Consider the following 19020-nt stretch of genomic DNA (forward strand, 5'->3'; position numbering starts at 1 on the left):
TTTGAGGTCATCTGGAGCCTCTAGGCCTAAATTTCATTCCAGAAATTACTTGAAACATTCTTTTTTTTCCCCTCAGTTTGAATGTATTCAGATTGCATGTTTATATGGTTTTTTTTTTTTTTTTGCGATACACGGGCCTCTCTCTGTTGTGGCCTCTCCCGTTGCAGAGCACAGGCTCCGGACGCACAGGCTCAGCGGCCATAGCTCACAGGCCCAGCCACTTCGCGGCATGTGGGATCCTCCCGGACCAGGGCACGAACCCGCGTCCCCTGCATCGGCAGGCGGACTCTCAACCACTGTGCCACCAGGGAAGCTCTATATGGGTTTTGAGAGGGCATCAGGGACTAGGGCATGGGAGGTTCATGAATGTCTTGATTAGGAGTTTGTCCTTTATTCTGCAGGCAGTGAGGAGCCATTGAAAGAAATGAATGACATAACCAGATTTGCATTTTAGAAAGATGACTCTAGAAGCAGTATGAAAATGGATCAAAGTCTGTGTGTCTGGTAGCAGGTAGAGCAGATAAGAAGCAATTACAGTGGATAAACAAACTTAAAAGTGGATGAGCACTAGAATACGGCATAACAATGAAAGATAAACAAACTGCTGATACATGCAGTAACATGGATGAAGTTCACAGACAGTAATACTGAACAAAAGAAGCCAGACACAAAAAAGTACATATTATGTGGTTACATTTATGTGATTCTCTGGAATAGGCGAAATGAATCTGTGGTGATGGAAATTAGATCATTGTGTGTCTGGGGTGAGGTGTGGGTGCAAGCACTAGAATTGATTGTAGACGGGCCCTGGGAACTCTCTGGGTTGATATAAATGTTCTGTATAGTGATTGGAATAGTGGTTACATGGGTGTTTACATTTTTCAAAACTCTTTGAACTGTATAATTAAAATATGTAGGTATTATTCTGTGTAAATAATACCTCAATAAAATTGACTTAAAATTTTTATTGATATAATTGACACATACATTATATTAGTTTCAGGTGTACACTATAATGATTCGATATATGTATACATTGTGAAATGATCAATAAGTCTAGTTAACATCCATCATCACACATAGTTACAAATTTTTTTTTCTTTGTGATGAAAACTTTTAAGGTCTACTCTCTTAGCAACTTTCAAATATATAGTACATTACTGTTAACTATAGCCACCATGCTGTACCTAAATCCTCAGTACTTATTTATCTTATAACTGGAAGTTTGTACCTTTGGACTGCCTTCACGCATTTCACTTGCCCTTCAACCCTCACCTCTGGTAATCACCAGTCTGTTCCCTGTATCTATGAGTTCAGTGTATGTTTGTTTGCTTAGATTCTACATATAAGTGAGATCATACAGTATTTGTCTTTCTCTAACTTATTTCACTTAGCATGATGCCCTCAAGGTATATATGTGCTGTGGAAAATGACAGGATTTCCTTCTTTTTAATGACAATAATATTCCATTGAATGTACATACCATGCTTTCTTTATCCATTCATCCGTCAACACTTAAGTTACTTCCATGTCTTGGCTGTTAAAAATAATACTGCAGTGAACGTGGGGGTGTGGATATCTTTCCTAGTTAGTGTTTTCATTTCCTTCAGATGAATACCCAGAAGTGGAATTGAAGGATCATATGGTAGTTCTATTTTTAATTTTTTGAGAAACCTCCATACTGTTCCATAGTGGCTGCACCAATTTACATTCCCACAAACAGTATACTAGGGTTCCCTTTTCTCCATATCCTTGCCAACATTTGTTATTTTTAAAAAAGCTATTGTCAGGATCCAGTAAGAAATTAGGATATTACCAATAATGGCAGTGGGAATAAAGAGTATTGAAGAGATATAAAAGAGTGATGCCTCAGTTCAATAAGATTTCATAACTAATTGGATGTGAGGAGTGAGAGAGGACAAGTCAAAGTTGGCTTTAGATTTCTGACTTGAGCACCTGAGTGGACTTCGTTCTTATTCATTGAGGCAGTGAACAGAGGAAAAAGCAGATTTGGCAGAGGAGTGGGAGATGAGTTCTTCGTTCAGTGTGTTGGATTTCAAATAATGGCAACAGATGGTAATATGTAAATGAAAGATGAATACATAAATAGAGCCTTCAGGAGGTAGATCTGGGCTAAAATACAGATGTGGAAGACCAGCATTTTTGTGATAGTTTTAAACTATGGCTGTGAATGGGATAGGCCAGTGTGAAGAGACTAGATCTATGAATGGAACTCCAAGAAATACCAACAAGGAAAGGATGTGAATCATTACATGAGTCATTAAAATATATGTTTACCATAAATGGTTACTCATCTTTTAAAAGTATCCTTATATATCAATAGAGTGCATTTTGAACTAGCATATTGAAATGCAAAAATATTACAACAAAAATCACTTGGAACTGGTAGTAAGACTAAGTAAGACTAAGGTCAGACTGTAATACATCTAAGCTGTATTAAATGTTATCTATGAGGTGAGGGCATATATGAACATATCTAAGTAAATAGTATTTTAAGTAATGAGTGAGCTGTAAGGCTCTGTCTCTGTCTCTCTCCTTGAAAAGGAATCATTTCACAGCTTACAAAATATTGGAGCTAGTAGGGAACTTACATTATCTAGTATAATGCTTCATTTTTCAGATGAAGAAAGTGAGATCTAGAAGTGTTAAATGGCTTGCTCAAATCACAGACCTAGTTGGTGACAGAATTAGGACTAAAGTAGTCTATGAATTATATCAGTTGCCTATGTGTGTATATTAATAGTATAGCAGTTTTTAAAAAACAGATATGGATAATACATATGTGCTATGCGTATTTTATTAAGAATCCCATGTGTAGATAATCAGGGTAGAAGCTTAGTATATTATTTCACTGTGATTTTTGTATGAACATCCATGAACTCTCTTTATAATATTTTTACAGATTTTTAATCTAAACTACATGTATTAATAATAATATGTGTGTATGTATATATATCTGTGTCTATGTATGTTTCTCATTTAGTATATATAAAATTTTTTTGTTACATGTCATTGCTTATGCTTTCCACAGTGAGGGGGAAAATGGTATTTTGTGAAAAATAACATTCTGAGAGTTTCAGGGTGCCTTCTGGATAATGTAGTGCCATGGGAGGTTCTAGATTGTATATTATTTCTCCCCTTCTCCCCTCCCTTACTCTGTTTTTTATTTTTTTAACATCTTTACTGGAGTATAATTGCTTTACAATGTTCTGTTAGTTTCTGCTGTATAACAAAGTGAATCAGCTACACCTATACATATATCCCCATATCCCCTCCCTCTTGTGCCTCCCTCCCACCCTCCCTATCCCACCCCTTTAGGTGATCACAAAACACTGAGCTGATCTCCCTGTGCGATGCAGCTGCTTCCTACTAGCTATCTATTTTACATCATTTAGTAGTGTGTATATGTCCATGCCACTCTCTCACTTCATCCCAGCTTACGCTCTCCCCACCATCCCCTGTGTCCTGAAGTCCATTCTCTACGTCTGCATATTTATTCCAGTCCTGCCCCTGGGTTCATCAGAATCATTTTTTTTTAGATTCCATATATATGTGTTAGCACACAGTATTTGTTTTACTCCTTCTGACTTACTTCACTCTGTATGACAGACTCTAGTTCCATCCATCTCACTACAAATAACTCAATTTCGTTTCTTTTTATGGCTGAGTAATATTCCATTGTGTATATGTGCCACATGTTCTTTATCCATTCTTCTGTCGATGGACACTTAGGTTACTTCCATGTCCTGGCTATTGTGAATAGTGCTGCAATGAACATTGTGGTACATGTCTCTTTTTGAATTATGGTTTTCTCAGGGTATATGCCCAGTTGTGGGATTGCTGGGTCATATGGTAGTTCTATTTTTAGTTTTTTAAGGAACCTCCATACTGTTCTCCATAGTGACTGTATCAATTTGCATTCCCACCAACCATGCAAGAAGTTTCCCTTTTTTCCACACCCTCTCCAGCATTTATTGTTTGTAGATTTTTTGATGATGGCCATTCTGACTGGTGTGAGGTGATACCTCATTGTGGTTTTGATTTGCATTTCTTTAATGATTAGTGATGTTGAGCATCCTTTCATGTGTTTGTTGGCAATCTGTATATCTTCTTTGGAGAAATATCTATTTAGGTTTTACACCCATATTTGGATTGGGTTGTTTATTTTTTTGATATTGAGCTGTGTGAGCTACTTGTATATTTTGGAGATTAATCCTTTGTCAGGTGCTTCGTTTGCAAATATTTTCTCCTGTACTGAGGGTTATCTTTTCGTCTTCTTTATGGTTTCCTTTGCTGTGCAAAAGCTTTTAAGTTTCATTAGGTCCTATTTGTTTATTTTTGGTTTTATTTCCATTTCTGTAGGAAGTGGGTCAAAAAGGACCTTGCTGTGATGTATATCATAGAGTGTTCTGCCAATGTTTTCATCGAAGAGTTTTATAGTGTTTGGCCTTACATTTAGGTCTTTAATCCATTTTGAGTTTATTTTTGTGTATGGTGTTAGGAAGTGTTCTAGTTTCATTCTTTTACATGAAGCTGTCCAGTTTTCTCAGCACCACTTATTGAAGAGGCTGTCTTTTCTCCATTGTATAATCTTGCCTCCTTTATCAAAGATAAGGTGACCATATGTGTGTGGGTTTATCACTGAGCCTTCTATCCTGTTCCATTGATCTATATTTCTGTTTTTGTGCCAGTACTATATAGTCTTGATTACTGTAGCTTTGTAGTATAGTCTGAAGTCAGGGAGCCTGATTCCTCCAGGTCTGTTTTTCTTTCTCAAGATTGCTTTGGCTATTCGGGGTCTTTTGTGTTTCCATACAGATTGTAAAATTTTTTGTTCTAGTTCTGTGAAAAATGCCTTTGGTAGTATAATCATTTTCACAATGTTGATTCTTCTAGTCCAAGAACATGGTACATTTCTCCCTCTGTTTGTGTCGTCTTTAATTTCTTTCATCATTGTCTTATGGTTTTCTGCATACAGGTCTTTTGTCTCCTTAGGTAGGTTTATTCCTAGGTATTTTACTCTTTTAGTTGCAGTGGTAAATGGGAGTGTTTCCTTAATTTCTTTCAGATAGTTTGTAATTAGTGTATGGGAATGCAAAAGATTTCTGTGCATTAATTTTGTCTCCTGCTGCTTTACCAAATTCATTGATTAGCTCTAGTAGCTTTCTGGTAGCATCTTTAGGATTCTCTATGTATAGTATCATGTCATCTGCAAGCAGTGACAGTTTTACGTCTTCTTTTCTGATTTGGATTCCTTTTATTTCTTTTTCTTCTATGATTGCCGTGGCTAAAAATTCCAAAACTATGTTGAATAAAAGCGGTGAGAGTGGGCAGCCTTGCCTTGTTCCTAATCTTAGAGGAGATGGTTTCAGTTTTCCACCATTGAGAATGATGTTGGCTGTGGGTTTGTCATATATGGCCTTTATTATGTTGAGGTAGGTTCCCTCCCTGCCCACTTTCTGGAAAGTTTTTATCATAAATGGGTGTTGAATTTTGTCAAAAGCTTTCTGCGTCTATTGAGATTATTGTATGGTTTTTATCCTTCAGTTTGTTGATATCGTGTATCACATTGATTGATTTGCATATATTGAAGAATCCTTGCATTCCTGGGATAAACCCCACTTGATCATGGTGTATGATCCTTTTTATGTGCTATTGGATTCTATTTGCTAGTATTTTGTTGACGATTTTTGCATCTATGTTCATCAGTGACATTGGCCTGTAGTTTTCTTTTTTCTTTTTTTTTTTTTTTGCAGTACGTGGGCCTCTCACTGCTGTGGCCCCTCCCGTTGCAGAGCACAGGCTCCGGAAGCACAGGCTCAGCAGCCATGGCTCATGGGCCCAGCCGCTCCGCAGCCTGTGGGATCCTCCCGGACCGGGGCACGAACCCGGGTCCCTTGCATTGGCAGGCGGACTCTCAACCACTGCACCACCAGGGAAGCCCTGTAGTTTTCTTTTTTTGTGACATCTTTGTGTGGTTTTCATATCAGGGTGATGGTGGCCCTGTAGAATGAGTTTGGGAGTGTTCCTCCCTCTGCTATATTTTGGAAGAGTTTGAGAAGGATAGGTGTTAGCTCTTCTCTAAATGTTTGATGGAATTCGCCTGTGAAGCCATCTGGTCCTGGGCTTTTGTTTGCTGGAAGATTTTTAATCACAGTTTCAATTTCAGTGCTTGTGATTGGTCTGTTCATATTTTCTATTTCTTACTGGTTCAGTCTTGGAAGATTGTACTTTTCTAAGAATCTGTCCATTTCTTCCAGGTTGTCCATTTTATTGGCATATGGTTGCTTGTAGTAATCTCTCATGATCCTTTGTATTTCTGCAGTGCCAGTTGTTACTTCTCCTTTTTCAATTCTAATTCTGATGATTTGAGTATTCTCCCATTTTTTCTTGATGAGACTGGCTAAAGTTTTATCAATTTTGTTTATCTTCTCAAAGAACCAGCTTTTAGTCTTATTGACCTTTGCTGTTGTGCCTTCATTCTTTCTTCATTTATTTCTAATCTGATCTTTATGATTTCTTTCCTTCTGCTAACTTTGGGGTGTTTTTGTTCTTCTTTCTCTAATTGCTTTAGGTGTAAAGTTAGGTTGTTTATTTGAGATGTTCCTTGTTTCTTGAGATAGGATTGTATTGCTATAAACTTCCCTCTTAGAACTGCTTTTGCTGCATCCCATAGGTTTTGGGTCGTCGTGTTTTCATTGTCATTTGTTTCTAGGTATTTTTTGATTTTCTCTTTTATTTCTTCACTCATCTCTGGGTTATTTAATAGCATATTGTTTAGCCTCCATTTGTTTGTATTTTTTACAGTTTTTTTCTTGTAATTGATATCTAGTCTCATAACATTGTGGTCGGAAAAGATACTTGATACGATTTCAGTTTTCTTAAATTTACTGAGGCTTGATTTGTGTCCCAAGGTATTATCTATCCTGGAGAATGTTCCATGTGCACATGAGAAGAAGGTGTATTCTGTTGGTTTTGGATGGAATGTCCTATAAATATCAATTAATTGCATCTGGTCTAATGTGTCATTTACAGCTTGTGTTTCCTTATATATTTTCATTTTGGATGGTCTGTCCATTGGTGAAAGTGGGGTGTTAAAGTCCCCTACTATGATTGTGTTACTGTCGATTTCCCCCTTTATGGCTGTTAGCATTTGCCTTATGTATTGAGGTGCTCCTATGTTGGGTGCATAAATATTTACAATTGTTATACCTTCTTCTTGGATTGATCCCTTGATCATTATGTAGTGTCCTTCTTTGTCTCTTGTAATAGTCTTTATTTTAAAGTCCATTTTGTCTGATATGAGTATTACTACTCCAACTTTTTTTTGATTTCCATTTGCATGGAATATCTTTTTCCGTCCCCTCACTTTCAGTCTGTATGTGTCCCTAGGTCTGAAGTGGGTCTCTTGTAGACAGCATATATATGGGTCTTGTTTTTGTGTCCATTCAGCCAGTCTGTGTCTTTTGGTTGGAGCATTTAATCCATTTACATTTAAGGTAATTATCAATATTTATGTTCCTATTACCATTTTCTTAATTGTTTTGGGTTTGTTATTGTAGGTCTTTTCCTTCTATTGTGTTTCCTGCCTAGAGAAATTCCTTTAGCATTTGTTGTAAAGGTGGTTTGGTGGTGCTGAATTCTGTTAGCTTTTGCTTGTTTGTAAAGGTTTTAATTTTTCCATCGAAGCTGAATGAGATCCTTGCTGGGTAGAGTGATCTTGGTTGTAGGTTTTTCCCTTTCATCACTTTAAATATGTCCTGCCACTCCCTTCTGGCTTGCAGAGTTTCTGCTGAAAGAGCAGCTGTTAATCTTATGGGGATTCCCTTGTGTGTTATTTGTTGCTTTTCCCTTGCTGCTTTTAATATTTTTTCTTTGTATTTAATTTTTGATAGTTTGATTAATATGTGTCTTGGTGTGTTTCTCCTTGGATTTATCCTGTATGGGACTCTCTGCACTTCTTGGACTTGATTATTTCCTTTCTCATATTAGGGAAGTTTTTAAATATAATCCTTGAAATATTTTCTCAGACCCTTTCTCTTCTTTTTCTGGGACCTCTATAATTCAAATGTTGGTGCTTTTAATGTTGTCCCAGAGGTCTCTGACACTGTCCTCAATTCTTTTCATTCTGTTTTCTTTATTCTGCTCTGCAGCAGTTATTTCCACTATTCTATCTTCCAGATCACTTATCTGTTCTTTTGCCTCAGTGATTCTGCTATTGAATCCTTCTAGAGTGGTTTTAATTTCATTTATTGTTATTTATCATCGTTTCTTTGCTCTTTATTTCTTCTAGGTACTTGTTAAACATTTCTTGTATTTTCTCCATTCTGTTTCCTAGATTTGGGATCATCTTTACTATCATTACTCTGAATTCTTTTTCAGGTAGACTCCCTATTTCCTTTTCATTTGTTTGGTCTGGTGGGTTTTTACCTTGCTCTTTCATCTGCTGCGTATTTCTCTGTCTTCTCATTATGTTTAACTTACTGTGTTTGGGGTCTCCTTTTTGCAGGCTGCAGGTTCATAGTTCCTGTTATTTTTGGTGTCTTCCCCCAGTGTGTGAGGTTGGTTCAGTGGCTTGTGTAGGCTTCCTGGTGAGGGGGACTGGTGCCTGTGTTCTGGTGGGTAGGGTGGATCTTGTCCTTCTGGTGGGCAGGGCTGCATCCGGTGGTGTGTTTTGGGGCATCTGTGAACTTAGTATGACTTTAGGCAGCCTCTCTGCTAATGGGTGGTGTTGTATTCCTGTCTTGCTAGTTGTTTGACATGGGGCATCCAGCACTGGAGCTTGCTGGCCATTGGGTGGAGCTCTGTCTTAGTGTTGAGATGGAGATCTCTGGGAGAGCTCTTGCCAATTGATATTACTTCAGGCCGGGAGGTCTCTGGTGGTCCAGTGTCCTGGACTCAGCTCTCCCACCTTGGAGGCTCAGGCCCAACATCTGCCCAGAGCACCAAGACCCTGCCAGCCACATGGCTTGGAAGAAAAGGAAGAAAAGAAAATGAACAGATAAAACCCCAAAACAAATATTAAAAGCAAAACAAAACAGACAAAATCATAGAAAGTAACATACACATGCACACTCACAAAAGGAGAAAAAAGGAAAAAAAAAAAAGGAAACAAACCAATAAACAAACCCACCAATGATAACAAGCACTAAAAACTAAACTAAGATAAACATAAAACCAAAAACAAGTCAGATGCAGAAAGCAAATCCCAAGTCAGCAGTTGCTCCCAAAGTCCACCACCTCAATTTTGGGAACATTCATTGTCTATTCAGGTGTTCCACAGCTGCAGGGTTTATCAAGTTGATTGTGGGGATTTAATCCACTGGTCCTGAGGCTGCACGGAGAAAGTTCCCTTACTCTTCCGTGTTCACACAGCTCCTGGGGTTCAGCTTTGGTTTTGACCCTGTCTCTGCACGTAGGCCACCCTCAGGCATCTGTTCCCCACCCAGACAGGAGGGGGTTAAAGCAGTGGCTGATTAGGGCTCTCTTGCTCACTCAGGCTGGGGAGAGGGAGGGGTATGGTAGTTATAGTTGGAATGTGGGACGAGCCTGCGGCAGCAGAGGCTGGCATGACCTTGTAACAGCGTGAAGTGCACCATGTGTTCTCCCAGGGAAGTTGTCCCTGGATCACAGGACTGTGGCAGTGGTGTGCTGCACAGGCTCCCGGGAGGGGTGTGGGAAGTGACCTGCAGTTACACACAGGATTCTTGGTGGCAGCAGAGGCAGCGTTAGCAGTCCATGCCCGTCTCTGGGGTCTGAAATGATAGCCGTGGCTCATGCCCATCTCTGAAGCTCACTTAGGTGGTGCTCTGCCATCTGTGGGCATATGGAGCAGGAAGCCCCTCTGCTTGCACACCCCGAAACAGTGGTCTTTGGCCTCTCCAGCAGGTGAAGACTTTTTCCCGGCCTCCCTCCCAGCTAGCTGTGGCACACTAGCCCCCCTTCAGGATGTCTTCACACAGCCAGCACCAGTCCTCTCCCTGCGGTCTGATCTCCAAAGCCCAAGCCTCAGCTTCCAGCCCCTACCCGCTCTGGTGGGTGAGAGACAAGCAGTCTCAGGCTGCTGAGTGCTGGTTGGCACCGATCCTCTATATGGGAATCTCTCCGCTTTGCCCTCTGCACCCCTATTGCTACACTCTCCTCCATGGCTCTAAAGCTTCCCCCCCGCCCACCCGGCATCCCTGCCAGTGAAGGGACTTCCTAGTGTGTGGAAACTTTTCCTCCTTCACAGCTCCCTCCCAGAGGTTTAGGTCCCATCCCTATTCTTTTGTCTCTATTTATTCTTTTTTCTTTTGCCCTATCCAGGTACGTGGGGATTTTGTTGCCTTTTGGGAAGTCTGAGGTTTTTTTCCAGTGTTCAGTAGGTGTTCTGTAGGAGTTGTTCCATATGTAGATGTATTTTTGATGTATTTGTGGGGAGGAAGGTGATCTCCACATCTTACTCCTGCATCTTGAAGGTCTCCTCCTCCGTGTTTTACTCTCATGTTTTGCAAACAGACATTCAGAACATGAATTTGAATGAATTGTTATCTATCAGATTATTTTTTTGGAGTTAATCTCTGGTTATTTCCCTCTCCTACTCAAAAACCTTTATTGGCTTTGTGTTGCCTTTAGAATAAACTGTGTACTCTGATATTCAGTGCTCTACATAATCTGATCCTATATTTCCAGTCTCATTTCCCACTAGTAGTCTCCCCATACAGTGAAGCCAAACTAAACAGTTCTTGGTTTGTTGTATACTTTGATGATTTCCTCCTTCTTTACCTGTGATCCTGATGCCCCCCCACACACCATGCTATTTCCCGAAACCCCAACTATCTATATCCTATCAGTTCTCTTAAGTCATATCAATGACCACTTTCTCCATGAGTTCTCCCCTGATGATCTTCCCAGATAGAAGCAATTTCTTCTTCTGAATGCATTTAATTATCTTTAAAAACTATTTGGTATGTAGAAAAGTGTATAAGCATATATATTAGTAATTGTTCAAGTTATAAAGCCTAATAACTAAATAACCACCCACAAACAAAATACCCAATTTGGGAGATAAAAATGACTAATCCACTGAAACTTTCCTTTTTCTTTCCTGATTATATCTTCCTTCCAGACTTCCCATCCTCAACCCCTAGGGTAACCATTGTCTTTAATCTTGTGTTATACTTTTCTTGCTTTTTTTTTTTTTTTACGGTATGCGGGCCTCTCACTGCTGTGGCCTCTCCCGTTGCGGAGCACAGGCTCCGGACGCGCGGGCTCAGCGGCCATGGCTCACGGGCACAGCCGCTCCGCAGCATGTGGGATCCTCCCGGACCGGGGCACAAACCTGCGTCCCCTGCATCAGCAGGCGGACTCTCAACCACTGCGCCACCATGGAAGCCCCATTTTCTTGCTTTTTAAAAATAATTTTATCACAAATGTTTGCATCTCTAAGGATTATAATATATTACTTCGTATGTTTGTGAACTTTATACATATGTGATCACACTGTACACATTTTATGTGCTTTGTTTTTTTCACTCTACCATATGTTTCTGTCATTCATTCATGCCTCTAGTTCATTCATTTTCAGGCTACTGTTTTATATGAACTACATAAATTTACCACAGTTTATTCTCTTTATGATGAACAGTTTGCTCTTCTTACTAGTTTACTGTTTTTCAGATATGTTCTTTAAATTTTTTTGTACATGTATACTTATAAGTTTATAAAGTATGGATTTCTTCAACTTTATTAGATGATGTTAAATTATTTCCCAGAGAGGTTTTCCAGTTTTTATCTATCTGTCCCCATTTTCAGTGTATAAGGGTTGCCAACATTTGATATTATGAGAGTTTTAATTTTTGCCAGTCTGGTGGATATAAAACGGTGTCTCATTTCGAACTGCATTTCACTAACTATTATGTTCATATATTTATAAGCCATGTACATTTTGTATTCTGTGACAAATATGTCCCTGTTTATGTCTTTTACTCATGTTTCTATTATGTTAGCATTTTCTTTGGGATTCCTTTAATTTTTTCAACATAAACACTCAACTATGACCTTTTTCTGACAGAGTTGTTATTCAGTATGTATTAGCTTTCTATTACTATATTTCTAAGCCACAAACTTAGTGGCTTGAAACAACACAAATTATTATCTCATAGTTTCCATAGGTAAGGAGTCCAGGCACAGCTTAGCTGAATCTTCGGCTCAGGGTGCCTCAAGGTGTCAGCCATGCTGGCCTTCTCATTTGGAGCCCAAGGTCCTCAGGTTGTTGGCAGAATTCACTTTCTTACAAATCCCTGCTTTCTTTTAGCTGTTGGTTGGGGAGTACTCTCGGCTCCTAGAGGCTGTCTGCAGTTCCTTGCCTCATGGCTCCGTAGATAGTTTACAACATGGATGTTTCCTTTCTTTCAGGTCATCAGGAGTGTGTCTCTGCTTTGGTTCTCTGACCTCTAGACCTAGATTTAAAGACCTTATGTCAGGCCCAGTCTGATAATCTCCCTGTTGATGAACTCAAAGTTTCTTAATTAGTAACCTAATCATGGGAATGACGCCCATCATATTCATAGGTGTTTTCCCCACGCAAGGGGAGGGAATGTACACCAGGAAGCAGACAGAATTCTGCCTCAGAGCGTTTCTGTCCTCCCAAACGTGACACAGACCTAAGCATACTTCACTCGTTTAATATCTTTACCATTCTTACTATTGTTGTGGTTGGTTTTACCTTTTGTAAAAGAAAAAATAATTGTTTTTACTTAATTCAGTTATATTCAGGTTTTAATATCAGTATAAAAATCAGTATTCAATTCAATCAAAATTATTAAGTTTGCCACTATATTTTCTCTATATCTGCTATTTTAGTATCCCATATTTCCATTAGGACTTGCTTTTCTTATTGAAATACATCTTTTCATTAGTTCTCTTGGTGAGGGCCTATGGTTGTTAAACTCCATTAGTCCTTGTATGTTTGAAATATTTTGCTATCACTCTTGAATAATTAGTTGGCTACAAAATTCTAGGTTAACAGATTTTTTTCCCTTCCTCTCTTCCTTCTTTCTCTCATTCCTTCATTTCTTCCTTTAACCTCCCCTTAGCAAGTACTTTGAAGGTATTACTTCCTTGTCTTCTGGCATCTCCTGCAGTCTACTTTTTTTTTCTTTTTTAACAGGTAGTTATTTGTCTTTTCTCTTTGGCTTTTAGGATTTTGTCTTTATCCTTGATTATCTGTAAGTCCACTATTAAAGTTCTCTGTGAGTTTTTGTTAGGTTTATGACGTGTAATTTATATCTCATAATATGTGCCTTTTCAGACATATATTACTGTATATAAATATACATATTCAGTTCAGTGAGTCTAGACAAACAGATACAGTCAGGTAACAACCACCAATATCAAGATATATAATGTTTTCATCATCTCTAAACCTTGCCTCATGTCCCTTTGTATTTAATCCCCTCCCCTTACCCTCTGTCCCTGGCAACTATTGATTTGATTTCTGTCCCTCTAGTTTTGCATTTTCCAGAAGGTTGTATAAATGGAATCTCACTGTTATGTTTGGCTTATTTCACTTAACGCAGTGCTTTTGAGATTCATCCATATGGTTGAATGGATGTCTGTACCACAATTTGTTTATCCATTCACCTGCAATGTATGAAAAGTTCCAATTGTTCTGGATCCTTGCCACCACTTGATACTCCTTTAAAAAAAAAAAAGCCTTTCTAATGAGTGTTTAGTGGTATCTCTTTGTGGTTTTAATATGCATTTCCTTAATAACTAATGATATTGAGTGTCTTTTCATATGCTTATTTGCCATCTGTAGCTCTTTTTTGCACATTTAAAAATTGGGTTGTTTTCTTAATGAGTTATTGGTACTTCATAAATTTTGGATACAAGTCTTTTATCAGATAGTGCGCTTTGCAGATATTATGTTCCAGTCTATGACTTATGTTTTTCATTTTCTTAACTATCTTTTAAAGAGTAGAAGCTTTAATATTTGATAGAAGTCCAATTTATCAGTTTTTCTTTTATAGTTTATCTTCAGTTTCCTAAAAAATTTGCCTTAACCCAAGGTCACAAAAATTTTCACCTGTATTTTTCTGGAAGTTGTATAGTTATAGCTTTTACATATAGATCTATGATTAATTTGGAGTTAATTTTTGTACAGGGAATGAGGTAAGGCTTGAAGTTTTGTTCTCGAAATTTTGTTTTGGGAATTTTTTTGTGCATTTTGTTTTTGATTTTTTCCTGCTTATAGATAGATATTCAGTTGTTCCAGGGCCATTTGTTAAAGACTATACTTTTGCCATTGAATTACCTTGGTCCTGTTTTTGAATGTTATTTTACCTTATATGCACAGGTTTCTTTCTGGACTCTATTCCATGGGTCTATTATGTATACACATATGTGGATTTATTTTTATTTTTACTACTGAGTACTAAAAGTGTACTTTTGATCTGAAAACATTTCTTTCTTTACTTTGGAAAATTCTTAATTATTATCTCTTTCAATGTTACTACTCTTTTATTCCTAATGTTGTCTATTTTTGGAAACCTTTTTTTGATGTTGGGGCCTCTGAAATCAGTCTTCAATATCTCTTAACTGCTCTTTTGTATAATTTTTCTCTTTGCTTTTTTGTGCTGGAACCTGGGTACATTGTTCAGTGAATTCTTCCAGTTTAATATTTCTCTCTTCAAGAAGATTATTAATTTAAGAGAAATGTTAATGTGAATTGATTAATATTTAATAATCAGTTATAATAATTATATGATTATTAAGGATATAATAAGGTTTACACTGTTACTGATTTTCAACTTTTAGATTTAACTTCAGAACAAAGCAAGAAGACAATTATAAGCACAGAACATAAATATTAACCTTGTAGGTTAGATCATTTCTACATTTGAAAAAACTTTTTGTTCCCTTTAAATTATTCAGAATTTTACATTTGCAGACTTGTTTATCTTCTCTCAACTATTTCTTGGGTGTCCTAAATCTAATCCTTATGAATTGAGAGCACATTTGTGTAGCCTAGTAACATGGTGATGAATATGATGGCACGATTAAAGCTACCTTAAACCTTCCATTGTCTTCCCACTGCAATTAGAATAAACTCCATTTTATAATGATCCTATATGTTCTAGTCCTTAAAGGTCTCTTTGACCTTATCTCTTAATAGTCCTCAGTTTGCTTTAGCTACATTGATCATCTTTGTGACTTTTGAACCTGTCATACTCATTTCCGATTCATGATTTTTGAATTTACTCCTGCCCGACCTGGAGTGCCGTTCTTTTCAGAGCTTTACTGGCTGATTTCTTCTCTTCATTCAGGTTTGTTCTCAAATGTTTCTTTCTCTGAGGATTTTCCCTGACTCTCATGACTAAAGAAGTATTCTCTCCCCTGCCCCCATCAATTATTCACATTACCTTCCTTGTTGTATTTTCTTCAAAACATTTATCACTAACTTTACTAACTGAAATAGTTTGTTTGTCTTCCTTCATTAGGATATAAGCTCTATGAGGGCAAGAGTTTTATCTGTCTGGGTCAACTCTGTATACCAACCTTTAGAACAAATGGTCTGGCACGTTGGAGAGGCTTAATTTAAAAACTGTGAGTTGGGGAGTAAATCAGTTGGGGTGATGTCACTAGCAAGCTTTTTTTGTCATTTGGCGGAAAAGCACCTGGAGGAGAGGAGTCCTGAGAGAACACTTCTATTAATAAAAATGCTGTGCTTATTATTCCTGACTTCCTGTTCCCAGTGGGACTTGGAGACAAGGGAAAATACTATTTAGATCAGCTTAAGAGTGTTTCTGAGACCCAGTGTGTCTCTGGTCCCTGAGAAAGAAATACCATGGGTCACTCAAGCAGGTCACTTGGGAAGTTTCTATAATTTCAGATCTTTGAAAGATCTTTTTCTTTTTATTATCTCTTTTAATCACCTACTCTCATTCTGCAGTCTTCCTTATTTTTTCCTTTAAATTGTAGCCACCTGGGTTAACCCAGATGCACTTTTGATTAGTTTAAATTTCTTTCTTATCCTATATAGATTTATCAAAAGGCAATGTAAACTTTAAGGCACTATATTACTGATTTGTATGGTGTTAATTGCATTCAACTTCTTTGAATTTTATTTTTATTAATGTGTAATATACTAATAAAATTCCAGGCCACAAACACAGTGAAGTTTGATCTTTCATTTTGAAAATCTACTTATTTATTTATCTGTTTACCTACCTATTTATTTATTTTGGCTGCACTGGGTCTTGGTTGTGGCACACGGGATCTTTTAGTTGCTGGCATGTGGACTTCTTAGCTGCGGCATGTGGACTCTTAGTTGCGACACACGGACTTCTTAATTGCGGCATGCGAACTCTTAGTTGCGGCATGCATGTGGGATCTAGTTCCCTGTCCAGGGATGGAACCCGGGCCCCCTGAATTGGGAGCATGGAGTCTTACCTACTGGACCACTAAGGATGTCCCTGATCTTTCATTTTTTTTAATGTGAAAGTTTATCTCAGCCTAAGAATTAACTTAGACAAAAATGTATTTAGAATATTTTTAAGCTAATTTTTGTACTTAAAGTGTACTTTTGATCTGAAAACACATTTCTTTCTTTAATTTGGAAAGTTCTTAGTTATTCTCTCTTTGAGTATTACTTCTTTTTCACTCCCAACATTGCTTTCTTCTGGAATTCTTTTTCATGTTGGAGCCCCAGTTTAAGTCTTCAAATGAAAGCTTTTTTTGGTCAAATTCTCATACCCAATATTTTATTTTAGTTGATATCTATACCCATGGAATGTTACTTATTTTTAGATGAGGTGATAAATGGCAATCTAAACTAAATTATTCATTAGAATTGATAGAGATCTATCAATTTTTTTTTCAATTTTTAAGAAAGTAAATGCTTAAATAATAAAAGATATATTTTATAATGTAAAGACATAATGAAGAATCTGAGTGTGATTGGGTAGGGAGGAGGGTTTTTAGGTGGTAGAAGCAGAAAAGTTATTAGTATCTGTGGAACAATAACCAGTAATAGATTCCAGTCTCTTATAGGGAGATCCCAAAGGAATAATGAATGAATGCTTTGAGTACCAAGCTTAACACAGTTTTCACCTCTGAGCTGTATTCACTAGGGCATTCTTGTGAAAGATAAACATTATGTTGTCATTAGAGCTTTAGAGGACTCCTGTGGTGTAGTCGCCATTGTGGAGGGAAAAAAATCTTCTCTTTTGTTTCCCATTCTCTCCCCACACCCCAACTCAAGTGAAAAGATGAAAATTTATAAAAACCTTACTCTAAAATCTTTGATAAAGCAAAGAAAGTTGTATACTGTTTGGTTGATCATTCATTATATGTATATTTGCATTATAAAAGTAATAGTTAACATTTTTTGAGAACAAACTGTGCAAGGTGCTGCTTGTCATTTTACATATATTCTATCATTTATTCACATCAGGTCTGAAACTTAGTATAATCTTCCCTTGTTGTCATAGATGTTGAGGCTCAAGTCAAGTAACTTGCCCCCAATCTCATAATAGTAAATGATGGGACTAGTGTTCAAACCCGTGTCTCTGAGACTCCAAAATCTGATTTTTTTCAAAATAACGTACTACTTCCTTGATACGGGGATTATTTTGGGTGTTTTTTTTGTTTTTTTTGTTTTGCGGTACGTGGGCCTCTCACTGTTGTGGCCTCTCCCGTTGCGGAGCACAGGCTCCAGACACGCAGGCTCAGCGGCCATGGCTCACGGACCCAGCCGCTCTGCGGCACATGGGATCTTCCCGGACCGGGGCAGGAACCCGTGTCCCCTGCATCGGCAGGTGGACTCCCAACCACTGCGCCACCAGGGAAGCCCTATTTTGTTTTTATAGATCTGGCCCAGCAGCTTAAATGTAAAGCCAGATTTGGGGGTTTTTCCCCCGTAGGTTCTCATTTATTTTTTAATTTAATTAAATTAATTTATTTATTTTTTGGCTGTGCCAAGTGGCATGCAGGATCCTAGTTCCCCAACCAGGGATCAAACCCGGGCCCCCTGCATTGGGAGCGTGGAGTCTTAACCACTGGACCGCCAGGGAGGTCCCCCAGATTTCGTTAATCCTGGGTCAAGGGTACTACCCCTAAATGTATTTGGCAGGTGATGATGTGCAGGTGAACATGGCTTTCAGTCATAAAGTTTCTGGTTTTGTGGGGAAGTCTTCCCTTCACTTGTGTTCCCTACTGTCAGCATAGCTTCCACTTCACTCAAGGATTCTATGTTCCATCATTGAACTGTTCTGCAAATAGACTCTATTTTTCAAGGAAAGTAAGCATTTAACTTCTCTGATGGCGATTTCTGTATTTGCTGTTATTTCTTTCAGAGACATCAAAGGAAGCTTGCACATGTCTAGTGAACAAATCTGCTGTTACATTATTGAACAGCTCTTGTCATGAAGTTCTTTTGTAGTTCTAAACTGAGGAAAATGTCTCCTTAATGAAGGGTGATTTGTTGCTGTTTCATTCAGAAAATATTTGAATTAGAAAGTACTTAGTTAAGAGCATTTGCAACTAAAAAACAAAAAACCTGCCTAATATGAATTTAAATAAACCCTAAGTTGTTTATGTTTCATATTTGTCTCAACCAAAAATAGAGTAAATCCTGTCTGTTTTACTACTTTCTCCATAAATTTTCTTCCCTTAATATCTCATATATATAGTTGTACTTAATGTCTTAATTCATTATGTTCATGAATTGAATTTATTTACTCAATGGGATTGTAAGCTCTGTGAGAGCAGGTACCTAATCTTAACCTTTTTTTTGTGACATTTGAGGCAATAATTTTTATACTGAGACCTCTAAAGTAATTCATACAGTAAGTTTAATCTAAAGGAAGGCATCAATATTTTTGGCTTTTAGCCAGACAAACTAGAATGTGATAATACAAGGTATTTTATGCTCACCAGAAGCCCTGATAAAATTGGAAAACAAGTTTTCATTTAATAAATGCCATTTATTTAAAAACAACTTTATAAATATGTGTC

General features: G+C 37.7%; 1 protein-coding gene across 2 annotated transcripts in view; it reads left to right on the forward strand.

Moving 5' to 3' along the window:
• The window catches only part of ZFYVE9 (zinc finger FYVE-type containing 9), a 185651-nt gene that overhangs the window by 121196 nt on the left and 45435 nt on the right, over positions 1-19020 (forward strand). The gene's annotated exons all lie outside the window — the stretch shown is intronic.

This window comes from Delphinus delphis, chromosome 1, assembly GCF_949987515.2.
Source record: "Delphinus delphis chromosome 1, mDelDel1.2, whole genome shotgun sequence".
Classification (NCBI taxonomy): domain Eukaryota; kingdom Metazoa; phylum Chordata; class Mammalia; order Artiodactyla; family Delphinidae; genus Delphinus; species Delphinus delphis.